At 40.0% G+C, this 24487-nt stretch overlaps 1 long non-coding RNA gene and 1 pseudogene across 4 annotated transcripts in view; one reads left to right on the top strand and one right to left on the bottom strand.

The window, feature by feature from the left end:
* LOC125171897 (uncharacterized) overlaps positions 1-24487 on the top strand; it is a 134439-nt gene that overhangs the window by 13334 nt on the left and 96618 nt on the right. The gene's annotated exons all lie outside the window — the stretch shown is intronic.
* LOC125171896 (heterogeneous nuclear ribonucleoprotein D-like) lies at positions 3270-4487 on the bottom strand (annotated as a pseudogene).

Genomic DNA, 24487 nt, shown 5'->3' with positions numbered 1-24487 from the left:
CGTATCAGCTATACTTCTGTTTTGCCTTTTTTAAGTGTTTGCCCTAGAATTTGCAATGTAGATTTACAACTAATCTAAGTCCACTTCAGATAATACTATACCTCTTCATGAGTAGTGCAAATACCTTATCATAATAAAATAATCCTAATTTCTTCCTCCTATTGCCATACTTATAAGTAAGTATACGTATATACATATACAAGCATATATCGTCAAATCCAGTGTTGTTATTATTTTGAACAAACTGTTATCTTTTAGATCAATAAGAAGAGAAATAAAAATTTTTATTTTGCCTATACTTATTTCTTCTCCAGCGCTCTTCCTTTCTTTATTTAAATACAAGTGTCTGACATACATCATTTTCCTTCTCTCTACAGAACCTCTTTTAAACTTTCTTGAAAGGCAGGTCTACTGGCACCAAATTCCCTTAATATTTATTTGTTTGAGAAAGTCCTTATTTCTTTTTCATTTTTGAAGGATAACTTTGTAGGCTACAGAATTTTAGGTTGGTGAGTTTTTCTGTCAACACTTTATTTTTTATTTTATTTCATTTATTTATTTATTGAGGGGGGAGGGAGAAGGGCAGAGCAAGAGAAGGGGAGAGAGAATCCCAATCTCGTGAACCGTGAGATCATGATCTGAACCAAAATCAAGAGTCTGACACTTAACCACTTAACCGACTGAGCCACCAAGGTGTCCCTCTGTCAACACTTTAAACATTTCACTCCCATTTTTTCATACTTGCGTGGTTTTTGAAAAGTCAGATGTCATTCTTATCTTTACTACTCTGTAGGTAATGGATTTTTATCCTTGGGCTTCTTTCAGGATTTTCTGTAGTTTGAAACTGATATGACTAAGTGTAGTTTCGCAGGGGGATTTATCCTGTTTGGTATTCTCTGAACATCTTGGATCTGCAATTTGTTGTCTGACAATAATTTGGGGGAAATTCAGTATGGTTTAAAATATTTCTTCTGTTCATTTCTTCTGGCATTCCCATTGTGTATATGTTACATTTTTTGTACCCAGTTCTCGGATATTTTGTTGTTTCTTTTTTCAGTCTTTTTTCTCTTTGCTTTTCAGTTTGGGAAGTTTCTACTGAAGTATCTTTAAACTCAGAGATTCTCTCTTCAGCTGTGTCCAGTCTACTAATAAGTCCAACAAAGGCATTATTCACTTTTGTTACAGTGTTTTTTATCTCTAGCATTTCTTTTTATTCTTTCCTAGAATTTCCATATTTTTGCTTACATTGCCCATCTGTACTTGCATGCTGTCTACTTATCAGAGAACTTAGTAAATTAATTATAGTTGTTTTAAATTTCTGATGTGATAATTCCAACATCTCTCTTGTATTTGAGCCTGGCCCTGAGGCTTCCTCTGTCTCTTCCACTTATGTTTTTTGCTTTTTCATATATCTTGTAATTTTTTCTTGGAAGCTGGGCATGATGTACAGAGTGAAAGGAACTGCTATAAATAGGCCTTTAGTAATGTGATGGTAAGGTGGAGGGGAAGGGAAGTTTTATAATCTTATGATCTGGTCTCAGTTTTTTAGTGTGCCCGTGCCTTTGGACTGTGAACCTCTAATGTGCTTCTCAGTCCTCCTCCCTCCATACCCTTAAGTGAGACAGGATGGCTAGAGGGGGCTGGAAGTGGATTTTTCCCTTCCCCCAGGCTAGTTAGGCTCTGATAATACCCCAGCCGGTTAAGCTGTGATTAAATAGTACCTTCTGAAGGCAGACCTTGTTAAGAACAGAATGCTCTGGTATATTTTTAAATGGTTTCTTTTCCTCTTCCCCTGCCAAAAATGTAGTGGGGAAGAAAGTGTGGATTTTTCTCTGATATTCAGTGTGAGAATGTAATAGAGATCCAGGAATTAACTCACAAAAGTGTGGGAGCCCCCATTGACTGGGTCCCCCTGGAGTTTTTAAATCTCAGAGTTATCCACATTGAGTGCCCAGCAATTCGTAAATTACTGTTCAGGTTTCCCTACCCTGGCACTGGTTTGCACAGTTTGTTGCCCTAGTAAGTTGTGATTCTATGTATTTGCCTGTTGATCTTTCCAATTTGGGGAACAACATTTTGCCCTGTGACCTCACTTGTCTTTTGGATGTAAGGAGAGCTGTTGATTTTTCAGTTTGTTCAGCTTTTTATTTGTTGTTAAACTTGGAGTGACAACTTTCAAGCTTCTTGTAAGCTGGACTGGAAACCAGAAGTGTTTTATTTACCTTTTCATCACTGAAATATTAAAGACTCAGTGATTCTGTGTGAATCATTGCTAAGCTTCTCCTAGCAGTTCTCATCTGTTTTTTTGGATTCTCTCTATTATTTCACTGGGGCTCACAGAAGTTACATATCAATGGACTACATGTTCTATTGGCAGAATGTGCCCTAGTATGTATGAAAAGTGTGAAAATATGAATAAGTGGAGTGACTTGATCAGTCCTACCCTTTCTAATGAGTTTCCCAATCTGTCATTCAGTCACCTTACCCTTCTTCCCTTTGATTCTTAATCTGACCCGTCTTCCATTCCATGATATAACCCAAAAGTTCTCATTAGCTTATTCTATTTTCCCAGCTTTTTTTTTTGTTTTTTTCACCATACTTATAGTTTTGCATACTCTTTTATGGACCCTGATTGTACCTTTTGTAGTGAGCACTTTATAGATTTTAAATACTTGTTGCTTTACATCTTTTGTTTTTAGGATGATATAATCTGTTGGACTGTGGTTAGGCTGAGGATTCAAATAAATATCTCTTTCATCTTTAATCTTTCAGTTCCTTATGTTTCATGTCTTTTCTTGTGAGTGGGTCAAACTCCTCACTTTCTGTATTCCTTATTTTTTTTCCCTTAGCTTTTTATTGTATGTAGGAATTCTGGTCAAATCAATATAGGTTAGCCTCACATATTTTTTTCCACATAAGGAAGCATTTATTTGAGGTTTAACATGAATCATACAAATAAAGTTTGTATAAACACAAATCCACATCAAGTCATAACACAGCAAAAGACAAAGTAAAAACAAAGAAAACTAATTGGTGGCTATATACAGTTGGACCCAGTGTGTCTTATACATTAGAAAGTCTTTTACAAAATAGTCATCTTAGATCAACGGAAGATCAATCGTCCTGCAAGATAGGTTACTCTAGTGATCTCCTCTACAGGACAACGTTTTCTGGTGTGTGCCTTGTACTCTGCCTGTAACATGAGATAGACGTGGTCTGGGTGACACACAACCTGCAGTGAAGTTCCCACTGTTTTCTCCAACATCCTTCTATGGCTGGTAATTGTTTTGGTGATTGCCACCCCCTCAAGACACCTTGCCATAAGTGCTCTGTTGGCCACTAGTCTACACATCCCTGTCCATATCCATAGTTCCCAAAGTTAAATCCAATATTACCATAGCCGCCATAGCTACTATAGTTTTGAGACCAACATAGGCACTATTATAATTTCCATATCCTTGGGGCGCCTGGGTGGCGCAGTCGGTTAAGCGTCCGACTTCAGCCAGGTCACGATCTCGCGGTACGTGAGTTCGAGCCCCGCGTCCGGCTCTGGGCTGATGGCTCAGAGCCTGGAGCCTGTTTCCGATTCTGTGTCTCCCTCTCTCTCTGCCCCTCCCCCATTCATGCTCTATCTCTCTCTGTCCCAAAAATAAATAAACGTTGAAAAAAAAATTAAAAAAAAAATAATTTCCATATCCTTGATCATAATAGTTATTAAATCCTTGGCTCCTGTATTGGCCCCAACCTCATCCATGACCCCTAGTACCACCTCGTCCACCAGCTTCCTCCTTTTTGTTGTTGTTATTACTGCCTATATACCTCTTTGGGTTATGCAGCTTTGATTTCACACTTCCCAGAACCAGTTTGTCTTCATCTGTTACAATCTGTTTTCTAACAATTTCTTTACTGGCTCTTCAGCTGTATATGTGATAAAACAAAATCCTCTTCTTTCATTTGTTTTTGTGTCCATGGGAAGTTCAATGTTTTCAATCTTGCCAAAAGCTCCAAAATATTCCTTAATTTGTTCTTCAGGGGATGCCTGGTAGCTCAGTCAGTTAGGTGTCCAACTTCGGCTCAGGTCATGATCTCATGGTTCGTGGGTTCGAGCCCCGCATCGGGCTCTGTGCTGACAGCTTGGAGCCTGGAGCCTGCTTTGGATTCTGGGTCTTTCTCTCTGCTCCTCCCCCACTCATGCTCTGTCTCTCTTTCAAAAATAAATGAACATTAAAAAAAATTAAAATAAATAAAACATAAAAAAAACTTAATTTGTTCTAAAGAACTATCTAGGCTCAATCCACCCACAAAAACCTATTTGGTGGAGGGGGGTTTCTTCCCTTTTAAAGTTTTGGCCCTTTCAGGGTCTATCAATTTGCCGTCCAGTTCGTGTTCTTTCAGTTCCAGTACCCACCATCCTGACTTTTGCTCGCGTTGATCTTGGATCCCTCTGCGAATCCCTCTGTGTTGCTGTACTTGTTCATGTCCTCCATGGTGGCAGAATAAGTGGGAGGGTGGGTTGGGGGGAGGGAGGGTGCTGGAGTGCAGGCCAGGCCTGGCAGCAGCTGCAGCAGAGCATTGTAAGGAGCTGGATTTAAAATGGTGACTGAAGATGGGGCTCCTGGGTGGCTCAGTTGGTTAAGTGCCCGACTTCGGCTCAGGTCATGATCTCATGGTCTGTGAGTTCGAGCCCTGTGTCGGGCTCTCTGCTGTCAGCTCAGAGCGTAGAGCTTGCCTCAGATTCTGTGTCTCCCTCTCTCTCTGCCCCTCCCCAACTCACACTCTGTCTCTATCAAAAAATGAATAGATGTTAAAAAAAAATTAAAATGGTGGCTGAAGAGCTAGCCTCACCTCACATATTAATTTTCTTTTTTCAATGACATTTTTCTCACTGCCACCTTGTACCTTACCATTTCATGCCTCATCTTCCATCTAGTCTATCTCCTTTCAGTATCGCCCCATTCCATATTATTTTTCTGTAACAATGGAATACTTAAAAAAAACCAAAAACTCAAGTAACAGAAAACTCAAGACAGATTTAAACAATGAAAGTGATTTATTGGCTATTAAGACTAAAAAGACCAAGGTAGGATAGGCCACAGGGTTAGTTTGATTTAGTAGTCCAACCATGTCATCAAAGACCTGGCTTCTTTACCTTTCTCTGTTCTGCCTTCAGTCTTGTCAGCGTCAGTCCAAACCTGGCTTCTCTCAAAAACCAAACTAACTAACCAACTAGCCAAATCCAGAAATCTAAGTTTTATGTCTATATATACCACCCTTCCCAGAAAGGGAGAGTGTCCTCTTATTGGCTCTTCCAAAGTCAGAAGGTTGCTTTCCTAGAAGCTCCATTACTACAAAGGATACAGTGCATGTTACTGGACAAATTTAGTTCAGATGTCCTTCCTGACCCTCCCTCTATGCTGGAGAAATGGCATGCACTATGTGGCTCAGGTATAGGTTAGCTGAACTTACCCTTGCTGAATGGGGGATGGGATGACCTTAGATTAATGAATCTAACATGAATTTAGATTAATATGAGACTACTCCTAGAACTAGAAGTTCATCTGACTTCTCCCTAAACATGTGAGAGAAGTTGACATCTGACTGAAAGTCTGGAAACTGTGAGGAAGGAGGATAGGGGAAACGGATTGCTAAGTGACAAAGAAATGATCCCTACCCTTGCACCTAGTTACTTCAGAAATTCGTAAAACACCATTTTTATTCTGTTGCTCTGCTACCGTAATCCAATGACCGAATCTGGCCTGCCACTTGTTTTTATAAATAATGTTTATTGAAACACAGCCATACTCACTTGAAAAGTATCATCTATGGCTGCTTTCAGACCACAGTGGAAGCGTTGAGTAGTTGTGTAGAGGGTTTTTTTGTTTGTTTTTTTGAGAGAGAGAGAGAGAGAGAGAGACAGAGAGACAGAGAGAAAGGGTGTGCCTGTGAGTGGAGGAGGGAGGAGAGAAGGAAGGGAAGGGAAGGTGGAGAAGGGGAAGGGGAGGGGGGAGGGTCTTTAAACTCATGAGCAGAGAGATCATGACCTGAGCCAAACTCAACACTTAACCAACTAAGCCATGCAGGCACCCCAGAAGAGTTGAGTAGTTGTAACAGAGACCATATGACCTGCAGAACCTAAAATATTTATTATTCGGCCCTTTCAAAAAAAGTTTGCTGACCCCTGCCCTAGAAGATTAAATTTAAACTCATCCTTGATGTCAAAACCCTCTATCATCTATCCTCACTTTACTGATTTAATTTAATTGGCATTATTCACTGTATACAAACTCTAATCCATTCAGACTAGTTTATTCACCCACCCCAAACAGTGCACATTCAATCTCTACTTTTTAAATTTGTTCGTGCTTTATCCAAACTGGAATGCTCTCCTTCAATCTTAACATGTCTTTGAAGGCCCATCTCAAGTTTATGAAGTTTTCCTTATTACCTCAACCCACTGGAGCCTTCTTTCCTGCATTTATTATTTCCATCACACTATAATGCATTTTGAGTCTATATATGTTTTATAAATATATGCATATGTCTTATCTGTCCAATTAAATGCAAAACTCCTGGATATTTGAATCTTGGTAGTATCATATTTTTTGTATCCCTTACAGAATTTCAAGCAATGCTGGACCAAGAAGACACTTAAGTAATACTTACTAATCTTGTCAAAGTCTACCTCATATCCAGAATTAGTCCACTTCTTTGCATCCCCAGAATACCACCCTAATTTGAGCTCTGCCTGCTCTCATCCAGCCTAATGCTGCTGTCTCCCAAGTGTCCGGTGCTCCTTCTGGCTCCCTACAATCTTCTCTGCACACAGTGAACAGACTGACTTTAAATGTTTAAATCAGGTGATGTTGTTCTCCTACTTAATCTCCTCTACCTGCATGACATATCTCAGAGTAGTTGTGTTCTGCCTCTGCCTAAACCTACGCGCCCCCCCCACCCCCCACCCCCGCCCCCACATCTTCTTTCACTTGTCAGTGGTCACTCAGCTCCCCTTTCTCTCAGTTCCTCTGTCTGGAATATTTTCCCTCCATGACACAAATGTCTGACCCCTCGTAATGTCTGCTCTCAGTTCTCTCCTCTTTGCCTGACCACCCAGCCTAAACAGCTTCCTGCCTCCTACATTTCACTCTAGAACACATCATCCAGTTTCACCTTCTTCATAGCCCTGATCTCAACAGACTATGTCTTGCTTACTTTTTTAACTGTTTCCCCTCTAAATGTGAGCTCCATGAGTTTACTTAATTTGTTCACCACTGTATTTTCAGCCCCTAGAACAATGCCCAGTGCAGAAGAAGTATTTGGTAGCTCTTTGTGGAATAAACAAAACCGTTCGTAGCTTTATTTCCTTTTGAAATAGCAAAAGAGAACTTTTATTCACTCCCATAAAAATTGCTAACCACCTTCTTCCACAGTGTTACCACTTAGGGTTTTGCACAAAGAAACTGTTCTTAGGGGGTACATTTGTTTCCTAGGGCTGCCATCACAAATTACCACAAGCTGAATGGCTTAAAACAACAGAAATCTATTCTTTTACCATTTTGAAGGCCAGAAGTCCAGAATTAAATTGTTGGCGGGGTTGATTCCTTCTGGAGGCTCTGAGGGAAACGGTCCATGCCTCTCTCCCAGCTTTAGTGGTTGCTGGCAACCCTTGACATTCTATGACTTGTAGATACAGCATTCCAGTCTCTGCTTCCATCTTCACATCACCTTCATCACCTTCTCTCTGAGAGAAGAAGGTGTGTTTTCTTCTGCCTCTGATATGGACACTCTCCCTGGATTTAGGGCCCACCCTAATCCAGTAAGAGCTCATCTAGGTTTTCAACTAATTACATCTGTAATGATCCTGTTTGCAAATAAGGTCACATTCTGAGGTTCTGCATGGACATGAATTTGGGGGGGGGGGACACTATTCATTAGGGGTTTTTATTTTTTTATTTAAAAAAATGTTTATTTATTTATTTTGATAGAGCACACGCATGCATGGAGGAGGGGCAGAGAGAGACAGGGAGAGAGAGAGAGAATCCCAAGCAGGCTCCACGCTGCTAGCACAGAGTCTGCCTTGGGGCTCAAACTCATGAACCGTGAGATCATGACCTGAGCTGAAATCAAAGTCAGAAGCTTAAATGACTCAGCCACCCAGGCACCCTTCATCATGGGTTTTTAATACAACACAGAAATTAATAGTCCACTCTTGCTGTAGTATATTGCACATAGGTTGTTTTTTGGTAATCAGCAATAACCTCCTTTCCCGGGAACACCTCTGTTTCCTAGTGGGGAATTCCCTCGCTCCCTCTGTTGGTAATCTTGGTGGGGATGTAAATTAGTATTCTTCATCTCACTGCAACTAAGGAGCCGCATGTGACTAACCCAAGGGAAGACAGCTATACTCCTGGGATGTTTTATTTTTTGGAATTTATAGTTCCTTATATTTTGGCAAACTTTCAAGATATACTTTTACTCCATAGTAAATTTCCCTTGATTTTAGCTCTAGAAATCTGTGAATGCACAGAACACATTAAGCAATATGGATCATGAAACTTTAATCTTGAGAAGAGGTACACAGGATGGGAAATAGAGGGAGGGCATACACTGGAGCTGCAGCGCCTCGGAAAGATCCAGAAGTTGTTCTTGTTGCCTGAGACTCCAGGAGCTGTCCTCATTCTGTCCTGGCCTTCCAGCCTCCCATCTATCCTGTGAGCTCCTGGCTATCGTTCTGTTCAAGGCCCTTTTTGCTTGAGTTAGTCAGACAGAATCCATTCCTATCAATTGTTAAGCTGAAACTTAATTGTGAAACTCACAGTTGTTAAGCGGAGATCCAAGATGTTTTCAGTACTGCTGCAATTTTGCATATTTAGCTCTGAGCTCTGACATGTGGAGTTTACGACTACATGAGATACTACCTTCAAAATGTCAGTTTCATCCCAAACCTACAAATTAGTGTAATTAAAAGACAGCATATTAGCATTTTTATTAATTTATTTATAACCCATCGTGTCCCAAAAGGACTTCATTATGTTAAATTATCCTACAAAGGTATAGCAAGAAAAAATACACTTAAAATAATAAGTGGAAATGAGACAAAAGAGAATAAGCATAGAATAGTAAGATGAAGCCATGAGTGAACCTAATCCATAATGGTTACCGTGAAGGTCCAGACAATAGGTAGGGGCAAGATGCAATAATATGACAGGATCTACAGGCTAAGATTGCCATGGTATTTGGCAACAATATTTTCTACTTGAAATAATACCTTCTCAACCTGCATTTTTGTTAAAAGAGCTTTCAGTCTCTCCATAGTAATGGAGACTGAGATAATGGGGTCATGAGATAATTAAGCAACTTGCCAAATAGGAACTGCCTAACCAAATGCCAGAAAAGAGAATACATTTGCTTAAAGTCACTGTGTTATCACTTTAAAGATGGTAAACATATGCCAAGACATCTGTTTTCAATTTCTTTTTTTATTTTTGTTAATATTACTCAAAAAAATGTATAGTGTCTTTTTAAAAATTAATAATTCATTTTGGTTTACACAGTAGTTGGACCTTGGGAAAGCTTTATTTTATAAAAAAAGATTTATTTTTACAAGTTGAAATGTTTGGCTTTTTTTGTAAGTAAGGTCTAGACCCAACGTGGGGCTTACACTGACAACCCCAAGATCAAGAGTTACATATTCTACCAACTGAGCTGGCCAGGCACCCCACAAATTGAAATATTTTAAGTAGAAGAGCGGACCTAGCTGTTTAAAAAAACACATATAGTCAATTTTTGCAAATCAAACACTACTTTTTCATTTATTATGCTAGTGATGTGGGATTTTCACATGTTCTAGAAATGTTGGTTCCTCTCACAGTTTTTATAAGGAAGTGAAGCTCAGATTTTAAATGCAAACACTGCATAAAGATATTACTCATACATAGTAACATAGTAAACACAATCATAAGATACTGATCTTCATTATTGTAATGAAGATTTTCCTGTTTCAATATTTATTGCATTCACCCCCACCCCAACCAAACCTTTTCCAGAATCTGAGGTAATTATTGAATACATCACAAGTGCCACCTAGTGCTTTCTTTGAAAATAACTTTTTTTTTTTTAATCTTCAGAAACAAGAACAAAACAAGATGTAGAAGGCCAGACTGTCAGGACAGAACTTGTTTAAATAACTCTGCTTTCTAAAAAGTCTGTTTGTTTTCAGTCAAAAAAGGCTTTGAAAGAATTTTGAAATGAGTTTCTTTGACAGTAGTCAGATCTCTCAATACTGTTTGATTTTAATTTTGCATAGGTATAGATGGAATTAAGTAAAAAATGCTAAAGAAGTGGAAAATGAAGGCATTTCACTAAGGAAGTAGCAGCAATATTTTCAAAAAGTATTTTCTCCAATTCCCAACGGGAGCGGACATCTCACCAGAGCTCTGATTCTATCGTCATTATTTTATACCCCAAGTCACTCTTGCTTCCAATTCTCCTATACTTAAGGCATTGAAACATTGTCGTCGTCATCATCATCATCGTCATCATCTCACCACCACCACCACCACCACCACCACCACCAGCACCAGCACCCACAGTCATGATCACAAGCACTAGCTGAGAGACTAGTTGTAGGATCCTGTGCTGGTGTCAAGGAAACAAACACAAGCTTTAATCTCCACCATCAAGGAGCTTAATATTAACTTGGAGGGAGGAAAAGAAGTAGAAAGAAGAGGAGGAGGAGGAAAAGTATGTGTGTAATAATAAAATGGCAATTCTCGATGAAAAGCTGTCACCATTTTTCCAGTTCATAGGCCATCCCCACTCTTTTACCCACTCCTGGTATCTGAGTCCTGTGCTCGGCTTTTGAAATGCCTTTCTGATAGGTTCTCTCTTCCCTCTCTATTGTCTGTTTATTCCTCCACCTCATTCCTGGAAAATTGCAACAGACTTGTCCTTCGGTTTCCCGCCTCTCCTATTGTCAGGCCAATATTACTAAAATGCTGCCTTTAACTTTTCATTCTTTTCCTCAAGAACCAGTTATGGTTGTCTGTGCTCATTAGACTGTGGGCATAAATCTCTGAGCCTAGCTTCCCTCCCCTGCCTACCCACCTCCCCAACCGCCCCCCACCCCCACCACGCAGCTTTGAAGGTTTTCTGTAATTCACACAGACTTTATCTGTTGGGTATACACTCCAACACTAAATTTTCACCCCAAAGGGCAGGGTTCTGTTTACTTTAGAACAAAAAGGCAGGCTGTACTTTCATTTCCTTTTTTAAATTTTGTGGCTTTTTCTCCCTATTTCTACTTGTTTTTCCTTTTTTTCTCTTTCTTTTTTTTTGTCTCTTGTGCCATTTGTCTTTATGTTATGAATTACCCTATCACTTGTTACCATTGCCATTCTTTTCCTCCATGTACCTTTTTCTCCTGATGACCTCTCCTGTGGGCATCACATTCTCACCAGTGTCTCCTGGTTGTGCTTTCATCTTGCTCCACAGCGAGTTACATTGGAACTTCCCTTTCCTGCTCATTGGGTTTACTTCTTTGCTTCCTGGGTCAGTGGTCTCCTTTCTTTTCTTCTTGTTTTGCTTCAGAATATGTTCAAGCAACTTTGCAAAAATGAGCACGTAAGAGGTAAATGTTCCAAGTCCTTGCATGTTGGAAATGTCTTTATCTTCACATTTAAACTGTGTTTGCCTAGGTACAATATTCTAATTTAACTAAAACCATGTTACCAAAACATTTGGTAGCTGGTTTCTTATTGTGTTTTGTTTTATTTCATTCATTCATTCATTCTGTTCTTTCCAGGAAGCAACTTTATTCCTGCAGGTACCGCTCAATTGGGTTTGTACCCAAGGAACTGAGCCCCGTACACCACGTGGCATAGTTTTTTATATATATTTTACTTCTTTGTCTCCCATATATGATAACACACAAACATGTAGTCTGATTAAGTGGTCTCATGTCGTGAGGGATATTGTCACGTATGTGTATAGCCAGGTTACCTTGACGTTTTTTTGTTTTTTTTTTCCTTAGGGAGGGGCTCTACCACATTCCCCCCTTTGGTGATAGGACCCCTCTATCTTATTGTGTTTTAGTACCCGGGTTGCTGAAGAGAAGTCTGATGTCAGCTTGACTCTTGTTCTTTTGTAATGTGGAAGATAAATTGTCTCAGTTTCACTGGCATCAAGTCAGATCCTCTAACAATCTATTTTTCCATAGTGAAGCTGAACCCCACAGGTCTGTGTTCTGCTTTTAATGCTGACTAATAAAATTTCAGATCCTGGCTCTGAAAATACAGAACTTCCTAATTTTTTTCAAACTCTAATAAAGAGATGAAAAAGTTGTTTCTTCTCTTCTGCAACAAAGAGAGAGATGACCTTCCTCATGGTAAAACTTGGTAAAAGGACCCAATGAGATATGGTGTCAAATGTGAACTCTCACAAGGACATCAGTCTTGCTTCCTCTGTGATACGAGCCTTGCATAAATATTCACAACTGCTGTCAGCTCATTCTGTCCTCTGTAATACAAATATGTTGTTGGAATTATTATTTGAACAAAGGAATCTTGTAGATGCTAGATATCTTAGAAATTGTTGCCATGTTATGTGAGTATAACCTTTAATGACACCTGTCATTCTGTCTTACTTGTTAAGACTTGTTAAGATAGTCTTATTTGTTGCTCTGGTGATAATGTTGTAGTTGACACTTATGTTCCCAAGTAGTATAAACATTGTCAGAGTTGTTCTGTCAAATCAGAAGAAGATCCTTGGCTCTCTGCCCTTCCTATTTGCACAATGGACAAATAAAAGTCTACTGTGCTAGAGTGCTTCATGTAACAAAGAATCTCATTTATATTTCCACATGGATATCCAGTTGCTTCAGCACCATGGACCAAAGTGACAATTTCTCAAACCCATAGTAGTTGATTTTATAAGATATTTCAGTTCTGGGGTATCTGGGTAGCTTAGTCTGTTAAGCATCTGACTCTTGATTTTGGCTCGGGTCATGATCTCATGGTCATGGGATTGAGCCCCGCATGGGGCTCTGTGCTAAGCATGGAGCCTGCTTGGGATTCTCTCCCTGTCTCTCTGTCTCTCCCCCATTTGTGGGGGGGGGGGGAGGCGGGAAGATGTTTCATTTCTAATACCTGAGTGCATTCAAACATGTCATCTTTTCAGCAATTTGCAACAGTTATCATTTCAGTATCCTTCTGGAACTTTGGGAGGGGAGAAGAATATTTGATAACAGTATAAAAAGGCAAAGTGGTGATTCCTGTAATTAAAACAAATTTTTACTCTCCCCTCCAGAGAGATACCAAGGTCCAGGAGGACAGTGTCCCAGAATATTCTTCTAAATATGGTGAAAGTCTTTCTGCCACAACCAAAAAGTATTTTTTATATTAATGTGACCACAGTATTAAATCTTTACTACATCTATTGCTGTATAGAATAATCAACTCTAGGACATCGAACAATAGAAAACAGTAATATTGTGGAAAGGAAACTTTTCTTAGATCCATATGAATGTCCATATCATCTCTGAAAGTGATCAAATGGACAATAGAACAGAATGGAGTCCAGAAATAGGCCCACACATAGAGGATCACTTGATTTAACACGAGTGTGCCAATATATGGTACAGGTTCAGAGGGTGTTTGAATTTTAAAATTGGATATATATTATCAAATTATGCACCAGAAAACTTACACTAATTTATGCTCTCACTAACATGGTTAAAGAGCACTTCATGGCCTATTCATGTAAATGTTCAAGGATGTTTAAAAAGAATGGATATTCTGTTTATTGAATACAAAGTCCTCTTTCTATGTGTGTATATAATGCAATGCATTCATTATTCAAGCAACAAGTATTTACTGAATGCCTCATATGGTTTAGGTACTGCTCTAGGCCTTGGGGATTTGGCTGAAGGCAAGTTACCTTTTTTGAAGCTTACATTCTTGGGGGTGGAGACAGATAATAAACAGAAAATAATTTTATAGGGTTTTAGTTGCATGAAGGAAAAACCCGGGAAGGTATGGGGTCAGAGAGAGACTAGTCTCGTTCATATAGGAGAGTCAGGAGAGGCCTCTCTGCAGAGGTGACCTTCATGATGAGAAGGAGGGAGCCAAGCATAGTTTGAGGGGAAGGTGTGTCCCAGACAGAAGTTCAGGGATTGTGAAGGCCTTGGGTCAGGAAAGTGGTTGGTGTGGGAGAGACTCAAAGATGGGCCAGCATGGCTGGAGAGTATAGGATTGATGCTCAGAGAGGTAGGCAGGGGCTGGATCATGCTGGCCTTGTTGCTCATAGCAAGACATCTAGATTTTGTTATATTGTAATGGGAAGTCACGGAAGGGTCTTAAGCACTGATGTGGCATGGTCTGATTCATACTTCTAAAAGATAATTTTGATTATTGTGGGGAAATGAGTGGGGGAGAGGGGGAAAAAGGAAGTGAACAGACATTTAGGTGTGACCAGAGAGACAGTAGCTTGTGTTAGGTGGTAGCTGGAGAAGTAGTGAAATGTGACCAAAACCGGGGTGTGTCTGGATGATACAACAGGACTTGCTGATGGTTTAGATGTCAGGGTGGGGTGGGACTTAGGGGAGGAAAGGATCAAGGATGGTTCCTAGGTTTGGGGCCTAAACAACTGGGTAAGTGGTGGTGCTACCAGCTGAGATAGAGTTGACCGGGGAGGGAGACAGTGGTGCAGTGGCAGAACATGGTGTGTGCAAATGCAACAGCCTAGTGTCCATCAACAGATGAGTAGATAAACAAAATGTAGTATCCCCATACAGTGACATGTTATTCAGCTATGAAAAGGATTGACATACTGATACATGCTACAACATGGCTCAACCCTGAAAACATGCTAAGTGAAAGAAGCCAGACACAGAGGCTACATGTATGATTCCGTTTATATGAAATATCCAGAATAAGCACATCTACACAGTCAGGAAGTAGGTTAGTGTTTGCCAGGGTGGAGAAAGGGAAACGGGGAGTGACTGCTTAATGGAGGTTTCCATTTGGGGTGACAAAAAAGTTCTGGAGCTAGACCTTGAGGTGGTTGTTACAACACTGAGAATGTACTAAATGGTATGGAATTGTATACTTGAAAATGGTTACAGCAGTAAATGTTATGTATAGGTTCCATTGATCATTCATTCTACAAATATTGTAGGGAGTGGAGTTCCTACTGTCCAGGCATCATTTTAAGTGCTGGGATTCAGTGGTAAATGAAGTGTGATACTGAAATTTTATTTTCCAGTAACTTACTCTCTGAATGCTCTTGTGGTTTGTAGGCAAAATATTCCCAAATATTCCTGAATATACCACATGAACCCCATCCACCTTTTTCTTAAGATGAAAATTTTATTCTGATCTTATTTTCTTTCCAGTCAGGTCTGTTTGTTCTCTTGTTTTGTCTATTAGATTCCCATGATGTTGGTTTTCCTTGATGTCTGGTGATTCGGTGTTACACTTTTACAAAAGGAAGAACTAGGTCGATTACTAAACATAAGTGGCATGGATTTTATCTGCTTTTCTGTGAGTGTGCTATTTTACAGGTCTTTCCTCTGAATGCAAAATCTGACATAAATTCTAGATAGGTAGGTGAGGACTGTCCTCAGGAAGCATTTGCTTAAAGATAAATGGGTGTAGAATATTTTTTATTAGTCAGAAATCTTTTCTCTTTCATTTTTAGATTACAATTTTTATTTTATTTTATCTTTATCATTAAGTATAATTGACATACGGTATTGTATTAGTTTCAGGTGTGCAACATAATGATTTGACAATTCTGTGTATTACTTGGTGCTCACTATGATAAGGGTAGTCTCCATCTGTCACCATACAACATTGTTACAATATTATTGACTATATTCCCCTATGCTGTGCTTTTCATTTTCATGACTCATTTATATCATAACTGGAATTTGTACTTTTAATCCCCTGTATCTGTTTCACCCATCCCCTGCCCACCTTTCCTCTGCCAACCACCAGTTTATTCTCTGTGTTTAATGATTTTAACCTGAACACCTTTATTGAATCACATCACTTTAAATTTACAAATCTAGAAGTTACTATGTAGTGTTATGAATACATATATATTGTTATGAATAAATGATATTTTTCTTATATTTATATGAAACATTCATAAAGTTTTTAAATAACTGCTTTGAATTTGTTCCTTCCAAGTTCTTTGTAGATCTCTAGAAATGTATTATCATAAATCAAATTCTAGTTTCAGAAAAGAACATGTTGCCTTAACTTATCTTTTTTTTTAATTGAACTGTAATTAACATACCATGTTGTATTAGTGATTACAGCAAAGTGATTCAGCAATCCTGTACATTTCTCAATACTCACCACACACAGTTAAGTGTAGTTACCATACAACATTATTATGATATTATTCACTGTATTCCCTATGCTATACTTTTCATCTTCATGACTTATTTATTTTATAACTGGAAAATTATACCTCTTAACCCCCTTTATCTGTTTCACCCATCCCCCACCCACCTCCTCTCTGGCAATCACCAGTTCTCTGTATTTAAGAGAATTCTGTATCAGTCAGAATTCTTTTTTTTTTTTTTAAGTTTATGTATTTATTTTGAGAGAGAGAGAGAGAAAGAGAGAGATAATGAGCAGGGGAAGGGCAGAGAGAGAGCGGGGAGAGAGAGAATCCCAAGCAGCCTCCACTGTCAGCGCAGAGTCTGAAGCGAGGAAGTGAGGTTCAGACTTCACAAACTATGAGATCATGACCTGAGCCAAAATCAAGAGTCAGATGCTTAACCGACGGAGCCACCTAGGCCCCCCAGAATTCTTGATTGTAAGTAGCAGAAATTAGCTCTGGCTAACTTATGCAGAAAAGTAATTTATTGGCTGGCTATTGAGTAGCTCACAGAATTGACTGGAAGGCTGAACATCGGGCTTGGAAAACCAGTAGGAACCCAGGGGGCCGCAGCCAAGGGTACTCCACTAGAATAGCCTGGTTAAGTCATAGCTGCCAGCCTTTGTGAGTATCACCCCAGATTCAGGTTCCAGCTAGAACAGCCAGTACTTCAACTGCCAAACCAGAAAGCAGGGTTATCTGCCAGGTACCCAATAACCACATGTGGTAGGCAGAAAAACGTGTGAACATGTTCCCTTATATGGCAAAAGCGATTTTACAAATTAAATAATTTGACAAAGGGTGGTTATCTTGGATTATGGAGGTGGGCCCAATTATAAAGGTGATTCCTTTAAAGTGGAGAAACTTTTGCAGCTGTCATCAGAAGGAGCTGTGACTATGGAAGAAGAGTTAGAGAGATGTGGCACTGCTGTCTTTGAGGATGAAGAAGGGGGCATGAGCTAAGGCATGTGGTGGCCCCTACTAGCTGGAAAATGCAAAACAACAAATTCTCAAATTCTCCCCTTGTCTCCAAAAAAGAGTACTGACACCTCAGTTTTAGCCTGGGACTTTTGACCTACAGAACTGTAAAGTAATGAATTTGTATTGTATTAACCCACCAAGCTTTAGAACTTTGTTATGATAGCAACAGAAAGCCACTACACCATACGTTTGTGCTATTTCCCTGCCATGATGCTAAAGTAAGTAAAGTAGTTTTGCTCCGGTGGCAGACTGTGCACATTTTCTTCCTTATAGAGTTACCTTGTCATCTCCTAACACTTCCTCCTGCTTTTCTGTTCCCTCCCCAGGCCAAACACTACTGATGTTTTTCTTTCTGTCAGTTTTGGGACATAGGAAGGCAATGGGCCCATGTTCTGGATCCACTTCTTTAGTAAATTATCCTCATGGTTGATTCAGAGCCTTTTTCTCTATTATTGCAAATGTCCCTCTGAATTTGTAATCTCTCTGGATTTTTTCTTACCTTCCCATTCCCATTTTAATCACTTATTTAGTTTGTATTCTGTAGCCAGTTCTTGGGATGTAATTTTGCTTCATGCTTGTCAGTGTTGATTTCATTTAACTTCTATCTTCCAGATATTTCAAATTTTTTCTGATAATAGTACCCATTCTTGTTTACCAGAGCTGTGTGGATTTCTTCTTTAAAAACATTGTCCCCTTGTCATTTTCTTTTTTTTTCTTTTTTTTTTTTTTTTAAGTAGGCTTCATGCCCAGCCTGGAGCCCAATGGGGCTTGAACTCACGGCCCTAAGCTCAAGACCTGAGCTGAGATCAAGAGTTGGATGCTCAGGGCCTCCTGGGTGGTTCAGTCAGTTAAGCACCCCACTTTTGATTTCAGCTTAGGTCATGATCTCACGGTTCATCCCTTGTAGGGCTCTGCTCTGACAACACAGAGCCTGCTCGGGATTCTCTCTCTCCCTCTCTCTCTGCCCCTCCCCTGCTCGTGCTCTCTCTCTCTCTCTCTCCCAAAATAAATAAATAAAAATTAAAAAAAAAAAAAAGAGATGCTCAACTGGCTGACCCATCCACATGCCTCCTGACTCCATCATTGTATGAAAATTGGGGTGGAACGGGACATGGTCTTACAAGCTCAGTTCACCATCTTGATCCAATCATTGCCTATTATTTAGGTTGATTATTCTGTACTTGGGGGCTCAGAATCCAAAAGACTAGAAAGTTCCCTGAAGAGTGGGCTATGTAGTCCAGTTTCAGCAGCATGTAATAGTAGAAATGCAGATTCATGATGGGTTAGCCCTAGGGAAGTCCAAGAGGGAGTAGGTGGAACACAGGTATTGGGAGGATCCAGGTAAGCATCAGGGAAGCTTCTTAACAGGAAAAGAAAAGATAGACCTGGATTCAAACCCCGATTTGCTCACTGCTAACTGTGTAATGTTTAGCCTCTGTGAGCTGCAGTTTCTGCACTTGTAATATGGGGGACAACACCATCTAGGAGACAGGGGTGCTGCAAGGATTAAACGAAGATAAGATTGGTAAAGTGCTTACCGTGGGCTTGGCATGTAGTAATATTGGGTATTTACTGAGTGCTTTCATATCGATTAATCTTGTTTAATCCTCATTATAAAGCCTATTAATATGGATCAGGAAACTGAGGAATAGTGAATTTAAGTAAGCTGCTTAAGGCTTTAACCATTAAGTGGCAGAGCAGGGATTTGAACCTGCGCAGTCTGGCTCTGTCATCTCTGCATCTACACACCATGCTACAGTTTACCCCATGCGTGAGGACTCTTGGGCTAAATGCTCTTCTCTGGCTCTTTAAATTCCCTGTGCATTTATGGGGTAAAGGAGCCAGATTAATTTTAGGAATTGGGAAAGGATTGAGTCAGTAAGAGGTCCAGTAAGAGGACCACTAAGTGGTCCCGGCAATAGGCAAGTTGGATCTAGCAGGTCTTTGTAGGTTATTGTTTTGTCTGTGTTTGTTGGCTTATTTGCTTTATTTATTTTGCAGAGGTGATATTTATATAACAGTAAAGTGCACATATCTTAAGTGTATAACTCAGTGAATTTTCATATATGTACACACCTGTGAAATCACCATCCAGATCAAGATATAGCAAGTTTCTAGCCCTCGAGAAGGCTCCCTGGGCCCCACTCCCAGTCAAAGGCAACTGTTGTACCAACCACTATCATTAGACGAGTTTAGTCTGTTTTTGAACTTCACGTAAACGGAACATACAGTTTGTGCTCTCTCATGGCCAGTTTCTTTTACTCATTCTGTTTGGTTTTTATTTTGATAAAGAACCGAATGCATTATAGGCCATGAACTTGTAAGCAGATGACCACATTCCACGGGCTTAGATAGCTAAGATCTCCAAGTGTGACCCCCAAGGGGTCTGTACACAAGGACAGCTTTCTATGCATCTTGGTAGCCAGCTGCAGGGGATGGGGAAGAAGAGGAAAAACACGGCCTGGTAGGGCTGCCATCTGCTCGACACCCTGTGAGGCTCTCAGGACTCCCTGGGCCATGGGGGTAAACATTCCTGGTCCACTACAGGTGTAAAGTGCATGTTAGTTCCTTTTCCCTTTCTGGGGTTCCCCAGAAGTCAAGTTTTAAGATGGGACAAGTGCCTGAGTTTGCTTGAGGGTTGCATATTCTTTGCCCTTTGCAACTGTGGTGGAGTGGAAAAGTCTGAACTGCTCTATACACTCAGGTACAATAAATGTCCACACTTCCCTCCAGCCTCTGGGAGTCCATCTTCTCAGGGTAGAGCCCTGTCTGTCTTCCCTGTGAAACACTGCCTTGCCTCTTCTCTCTTTTTAGGATAACTTAGGCTTCTTTTCTTGAAGAGACAAGACCTCTCAAAGTCCTGGTTGGGGCTTTTTCTAGGATAGCTTTCGAAACACAAAGAAGTTCTTAAAGCTCTTATACCTGAGCATAAGAGTTCTGAGCCTCCCAACAAAAAGCTAGGTTTCTGTCCAGAGAGGAAAAGAAGGGGAATAGTACCTTTTCTTTTGATCAAACAAATCTCCACTAGGGGCGCCTGGGTGGCTCAGTCAGTTGAGCATCCGCCTTCAGCTCAGGTCATGATCTCGCGGTCCGGTCCTTGAGTTAGATAGAGCCCCGTGTTGAGCTCTGTGCTGACAGCTCAGAGCCTGGAGTCTGTTTCAGATTCTGTGTCCCCCACTCTCTCTGCCCCTCCCCCACTTATGCTCTGTCTCTCTCTCTCTCTCTCTCTCAAAAATAAATAAACATTAAAAAAAAAAAGAAAAAGAACAGGGCACAAGTGACTACATCAATAATCCATCCTGCCCAACAGCACTGGGTCCCTAATCTGCCCTCTCTGACTAATCACAGGGAACCTGGCAAAATTACACACAGTCTCAGCCCACTTCTTCAACCACAAATTGGTGCTGATGCCAACCTGACAAGGACATCGTCATTAGGTAATGAAATTAGCTATTTGAAAGGTTGATTGATACTTAGGGTGTTGATAAGTGTATTTTATTTTCTTTTTGTCTGTAGGAGGAATTGCATACACGGAAGTATGAATATCTTGAGTTGGGTGGCCTAGATTGGCTAGATTATAGGGCTCTGAGAACAGGGAAGTGATGCACTTTGCCAGGTAGGTGGGAAGCAGGGTAGGGCCACAGAGGTTTTTCTCCCCTCCTGTATGGTTCCGAGCAGGTAAGTGGTATGACTTAGGAGGTACTGGGTGGTACCTCCTCAAAGTAGTGCCTGAACATGACTGATTGTTAGAATTACATGTGCACTGTGAAAACATTCCTACCCCAGTCCTTTACCTTCTCCCACCCTGGCTGAGGATCTGATTTAGTAGGGCAGGGGGGAGATAAAAATGTTTACTTAAAAAAGTCCCCAGGGTGTTCTTGATGATCAGTAAGGTTTGGAGGCTAGTCTTCTAAGATATATTTCTGTCTGAAAGTCCAATAGTTTAAAATATTTCCATATTATCTCTGCAGGGGCATAAAAAGAGGACAGGGGAATTCATGAGCCACCTCTGCTCCCCAGAAGGAAAAAAACTTTTGTGGAACACTCTAAATTACATGAACCTTGTCACGTGCATTGTGACAAGACTTGTCACAAGCCTAAGGCTTGATTTTTTTTTTCATGACAAAATTTTCATCAAGAAAGAAGAACAAAACCTACCAGTACCTTGAGTAATTGGTATCACCCTCATTCCCAAACACTTTTACTAGGCTACACCTTTAATTGGGAGTTTTTATTACATTAAAGTACATTAGAATGATCAGGCATGCTTGAAACCTTTTCTCTGTATCACCTCCGTAGCTTCTGTTATTGAAGTCATCTTTTTTTTTTTGAATTTTTTTTCAACGTTTTTTATTTATTTTTGGGACAGAGAGAGACAAAGCATGAACGGGGGAGGGGCAGAGAGAGAGGGAGACACAGAATCGGAAACAGGCTCCAGGCTCCAAGCCATCAGCCCAGAGCCTGACGCGGGGCTCGAACTCACGGACCGTGAGATCGTGACCTGGCTGAAGTCGGACGCTTAACCGACTGCGCCACCCAGGCGCCCCTGAAGTCATCTTTATACCCACCTCTTGAAGATGCTCCCTCTGAGCATTCTGATGAGAGAATATATGAGGATGATAGACCCTTAGGACTGTGAGCTGGTAGCTGAGAATGTCTATTAAATGGAGTAGCTTTAATTCTAGCTTCTAGGTTAGATCAGCACGTGAAGAGTATGGGAATTAGAATTTTGATGGAAGATGGCTCAGGAGGATGGGACAATCTATCATTCTAGTAATGTTTTATTACATATTGCTGTAATTGAAACCTTGATTTGGGAATTTGTAATTGAATTTGGGAGCACTGAAAATTTAGAGAGAGGGAAGAAATGAGAAAGGTTTGGGGAAGCTAGAGGAACATGAGCATAGTATAAGCCTAGGTAGGAGATGAAGAGTGACAGAGCCAGAAAGTTAGAAGATCGTGGAGGTAGAAATATACCAAAGATAAACAGTATATCCTTCAGCCTCTTATGGGTCTTGCTGGGCAATTTGCATCCCAACTTTTCTTCACTTCTGGTCACTATTTCATCCTGGTCCAAGAGAGAACCAAACTAGTTTTTTGTGAGCTGGTTTCAAAATGACTCAAAGAAAAGTCTAGGAGCTGCTTAGATATAGCTAGGAAAATAGTTAAATGTATCAGACTACAGTTTTGTCCTATGTTGTTTAGAGGCCTTATTGGGAACAATGCTCATGGATCTTTCACAGATAGTCTGGAGCTTGGAGGTTGTCTTCATCACTCTTTTTTTCTTGGGTGGGGGAGAGTTTGAATACTGGCCTGTGCTGTTTAGTGTGTGTGTGCATGTGGGTGGGTATGTTTTGTATTTGTTTTTTTGGAGGGTTGGGATAATGAAGTCATGTTGGGTCAAAATTGGCTTATGTCTGTTAAGAGGTTTGATTTTTGGTTTTGCTGTCATTTATAGCAAGCAAATGAAGTTTAAAAAATAAGTGTCTTGGTTCTAAGTGCACTAGATTTATACCTTCTCAAAAGAAACAGAGGCTTTACTGAACATGAACATACAACTGTAAGGCTTCAGACACTAGCTTTAATGGCAATGAAACATCACTAGAATGTTATTTTTGTCTAAAAATATTTTCTTTAGGACCACATGGGCTATAATTAACACTGTGGCCTAATAACACTTATTTCGATGGGATTAAGTTACTTTTTGGAGGAGTACTTACTTTAGAATAGTCAGGAAAGCTTTTCTCCATTTTCTCATAATAATAATGCAGATAGCAGGAGTACTTACTCCCAGACTGCTATTGTGAGTATTCCCTGAGACATCCTTGGCGAGACCACTCTGCAGAAGCAGACGGTCCATTCCCAGAAGACCCAGGTGCATGTCACAGTCAGTTCCTGCCCTGGACCGTGAAAGCCCAGTAGAGGTTCATTGGCCCAAATGGTTGACTAGTTAGGAGAATCGTTTACCTGACCCTTCCTTTTTTCTTCTTTATACTCCTTTCTCATTTGTTGTTTTAAAAAATTAAATATATAAAAATTTCTATTACAAACAGAGGGAACAGAAAACAGAGAGAGCTGTATAATGAGCCCCCATGTGCATATCACCCAGCTTCCCAGTTATTAGTATTCACAGCCTGTCATTCCCCCATCCTCACTCCCCACTCCCACTGGATTATTTTGAGGCATTTGAGGTAAACTCAGATATCATATCATTTCTGCTATAAATATTTCAGCGTGTGTCTCTAAAAAATATGGACTCTTTTTAAAAAATGTACCTATAATACATTTATCACTCCTAAAGGTTTAAATTTCCTTGATCTCTTCTGGATTTTGCTGACTACTTCCCTGTGGTGGTATTTAACAAGTTCTTCCATTTCATGTACTTCCTGTAAGCTGTTAGCCAAATTTGAGGATTAATACCAGTGCACCTTGGATGATGGGATGGAAATGTGGGAAGAGTCCTCAGCAAGGCATTGAGCCACTGAAATAGGCAACCACTAGCAAATGCCACACCTCTGGATTTCTTATTATGTGAGATTGTAAATTTAACCCACTTTTAGTTGATTTTAGCTATAAACAATTGATATACCAGTTATATTCAAATAAATCTCTTTTGTGTTTCTGTTTACTATTTAAAGCCCTGATGCAGAAAGAGGGGGAAAAAACACCTATTATACACCTTGACCTTGAGTTTCCCATAAAGTCAAAGTCTTTCTTATCTATTCTAAGAGAACTAAAATGATGATACAGATAGCACAAAACATTGAATGGTCAGAATAAACTATGATGTCTTATTTTAAGTAAAATCTGCTGTTGATAAGATATAAGTTGAAAAAGTGCGTGACAACTTAAAAAGTAGAGATGGAAGCCTAGAAACTTCTATACTGGTGATAGCAATTGGAGTTAAAATATTTTCCAAGGATTATTCCTCAAGTACGTAACTAAGCGTTGACTTTGAGTGTTGGCAACAAAGGGAAGCTTTTCTCCGGTTACATTATGCTGAACATAACATTCTTATTAAGTAGGAAAATTGGAATTTCTGAATCTCCTCCTTTGCAACAAAACAGTTCCCAAGTTTCAAATTGAATGCACGAGATTAGAAAGCAGAGTGATGAGGATT

This window comes from Prionailurus viverrinus, chromosome C1, assembly GCF_022837055.1.
Source record: "Prionailurus viverrinus isolate Anna chromosome C1, UM_Priviv_1.0, whole genome shotgun sequence".
In the NCBI taxonomy this organism is placed as follows: Eukaryota; Metazoa; Chordata; class Mammalia; order Carnivora; family Felidae; genus Prionailurus; species Prionailurus viverrinus.
The sequence above is the reverse complement of the archived record's forward strand: the minus strand, read 5'-3'. Positions and strand labels throughout refer to the sequence as shown.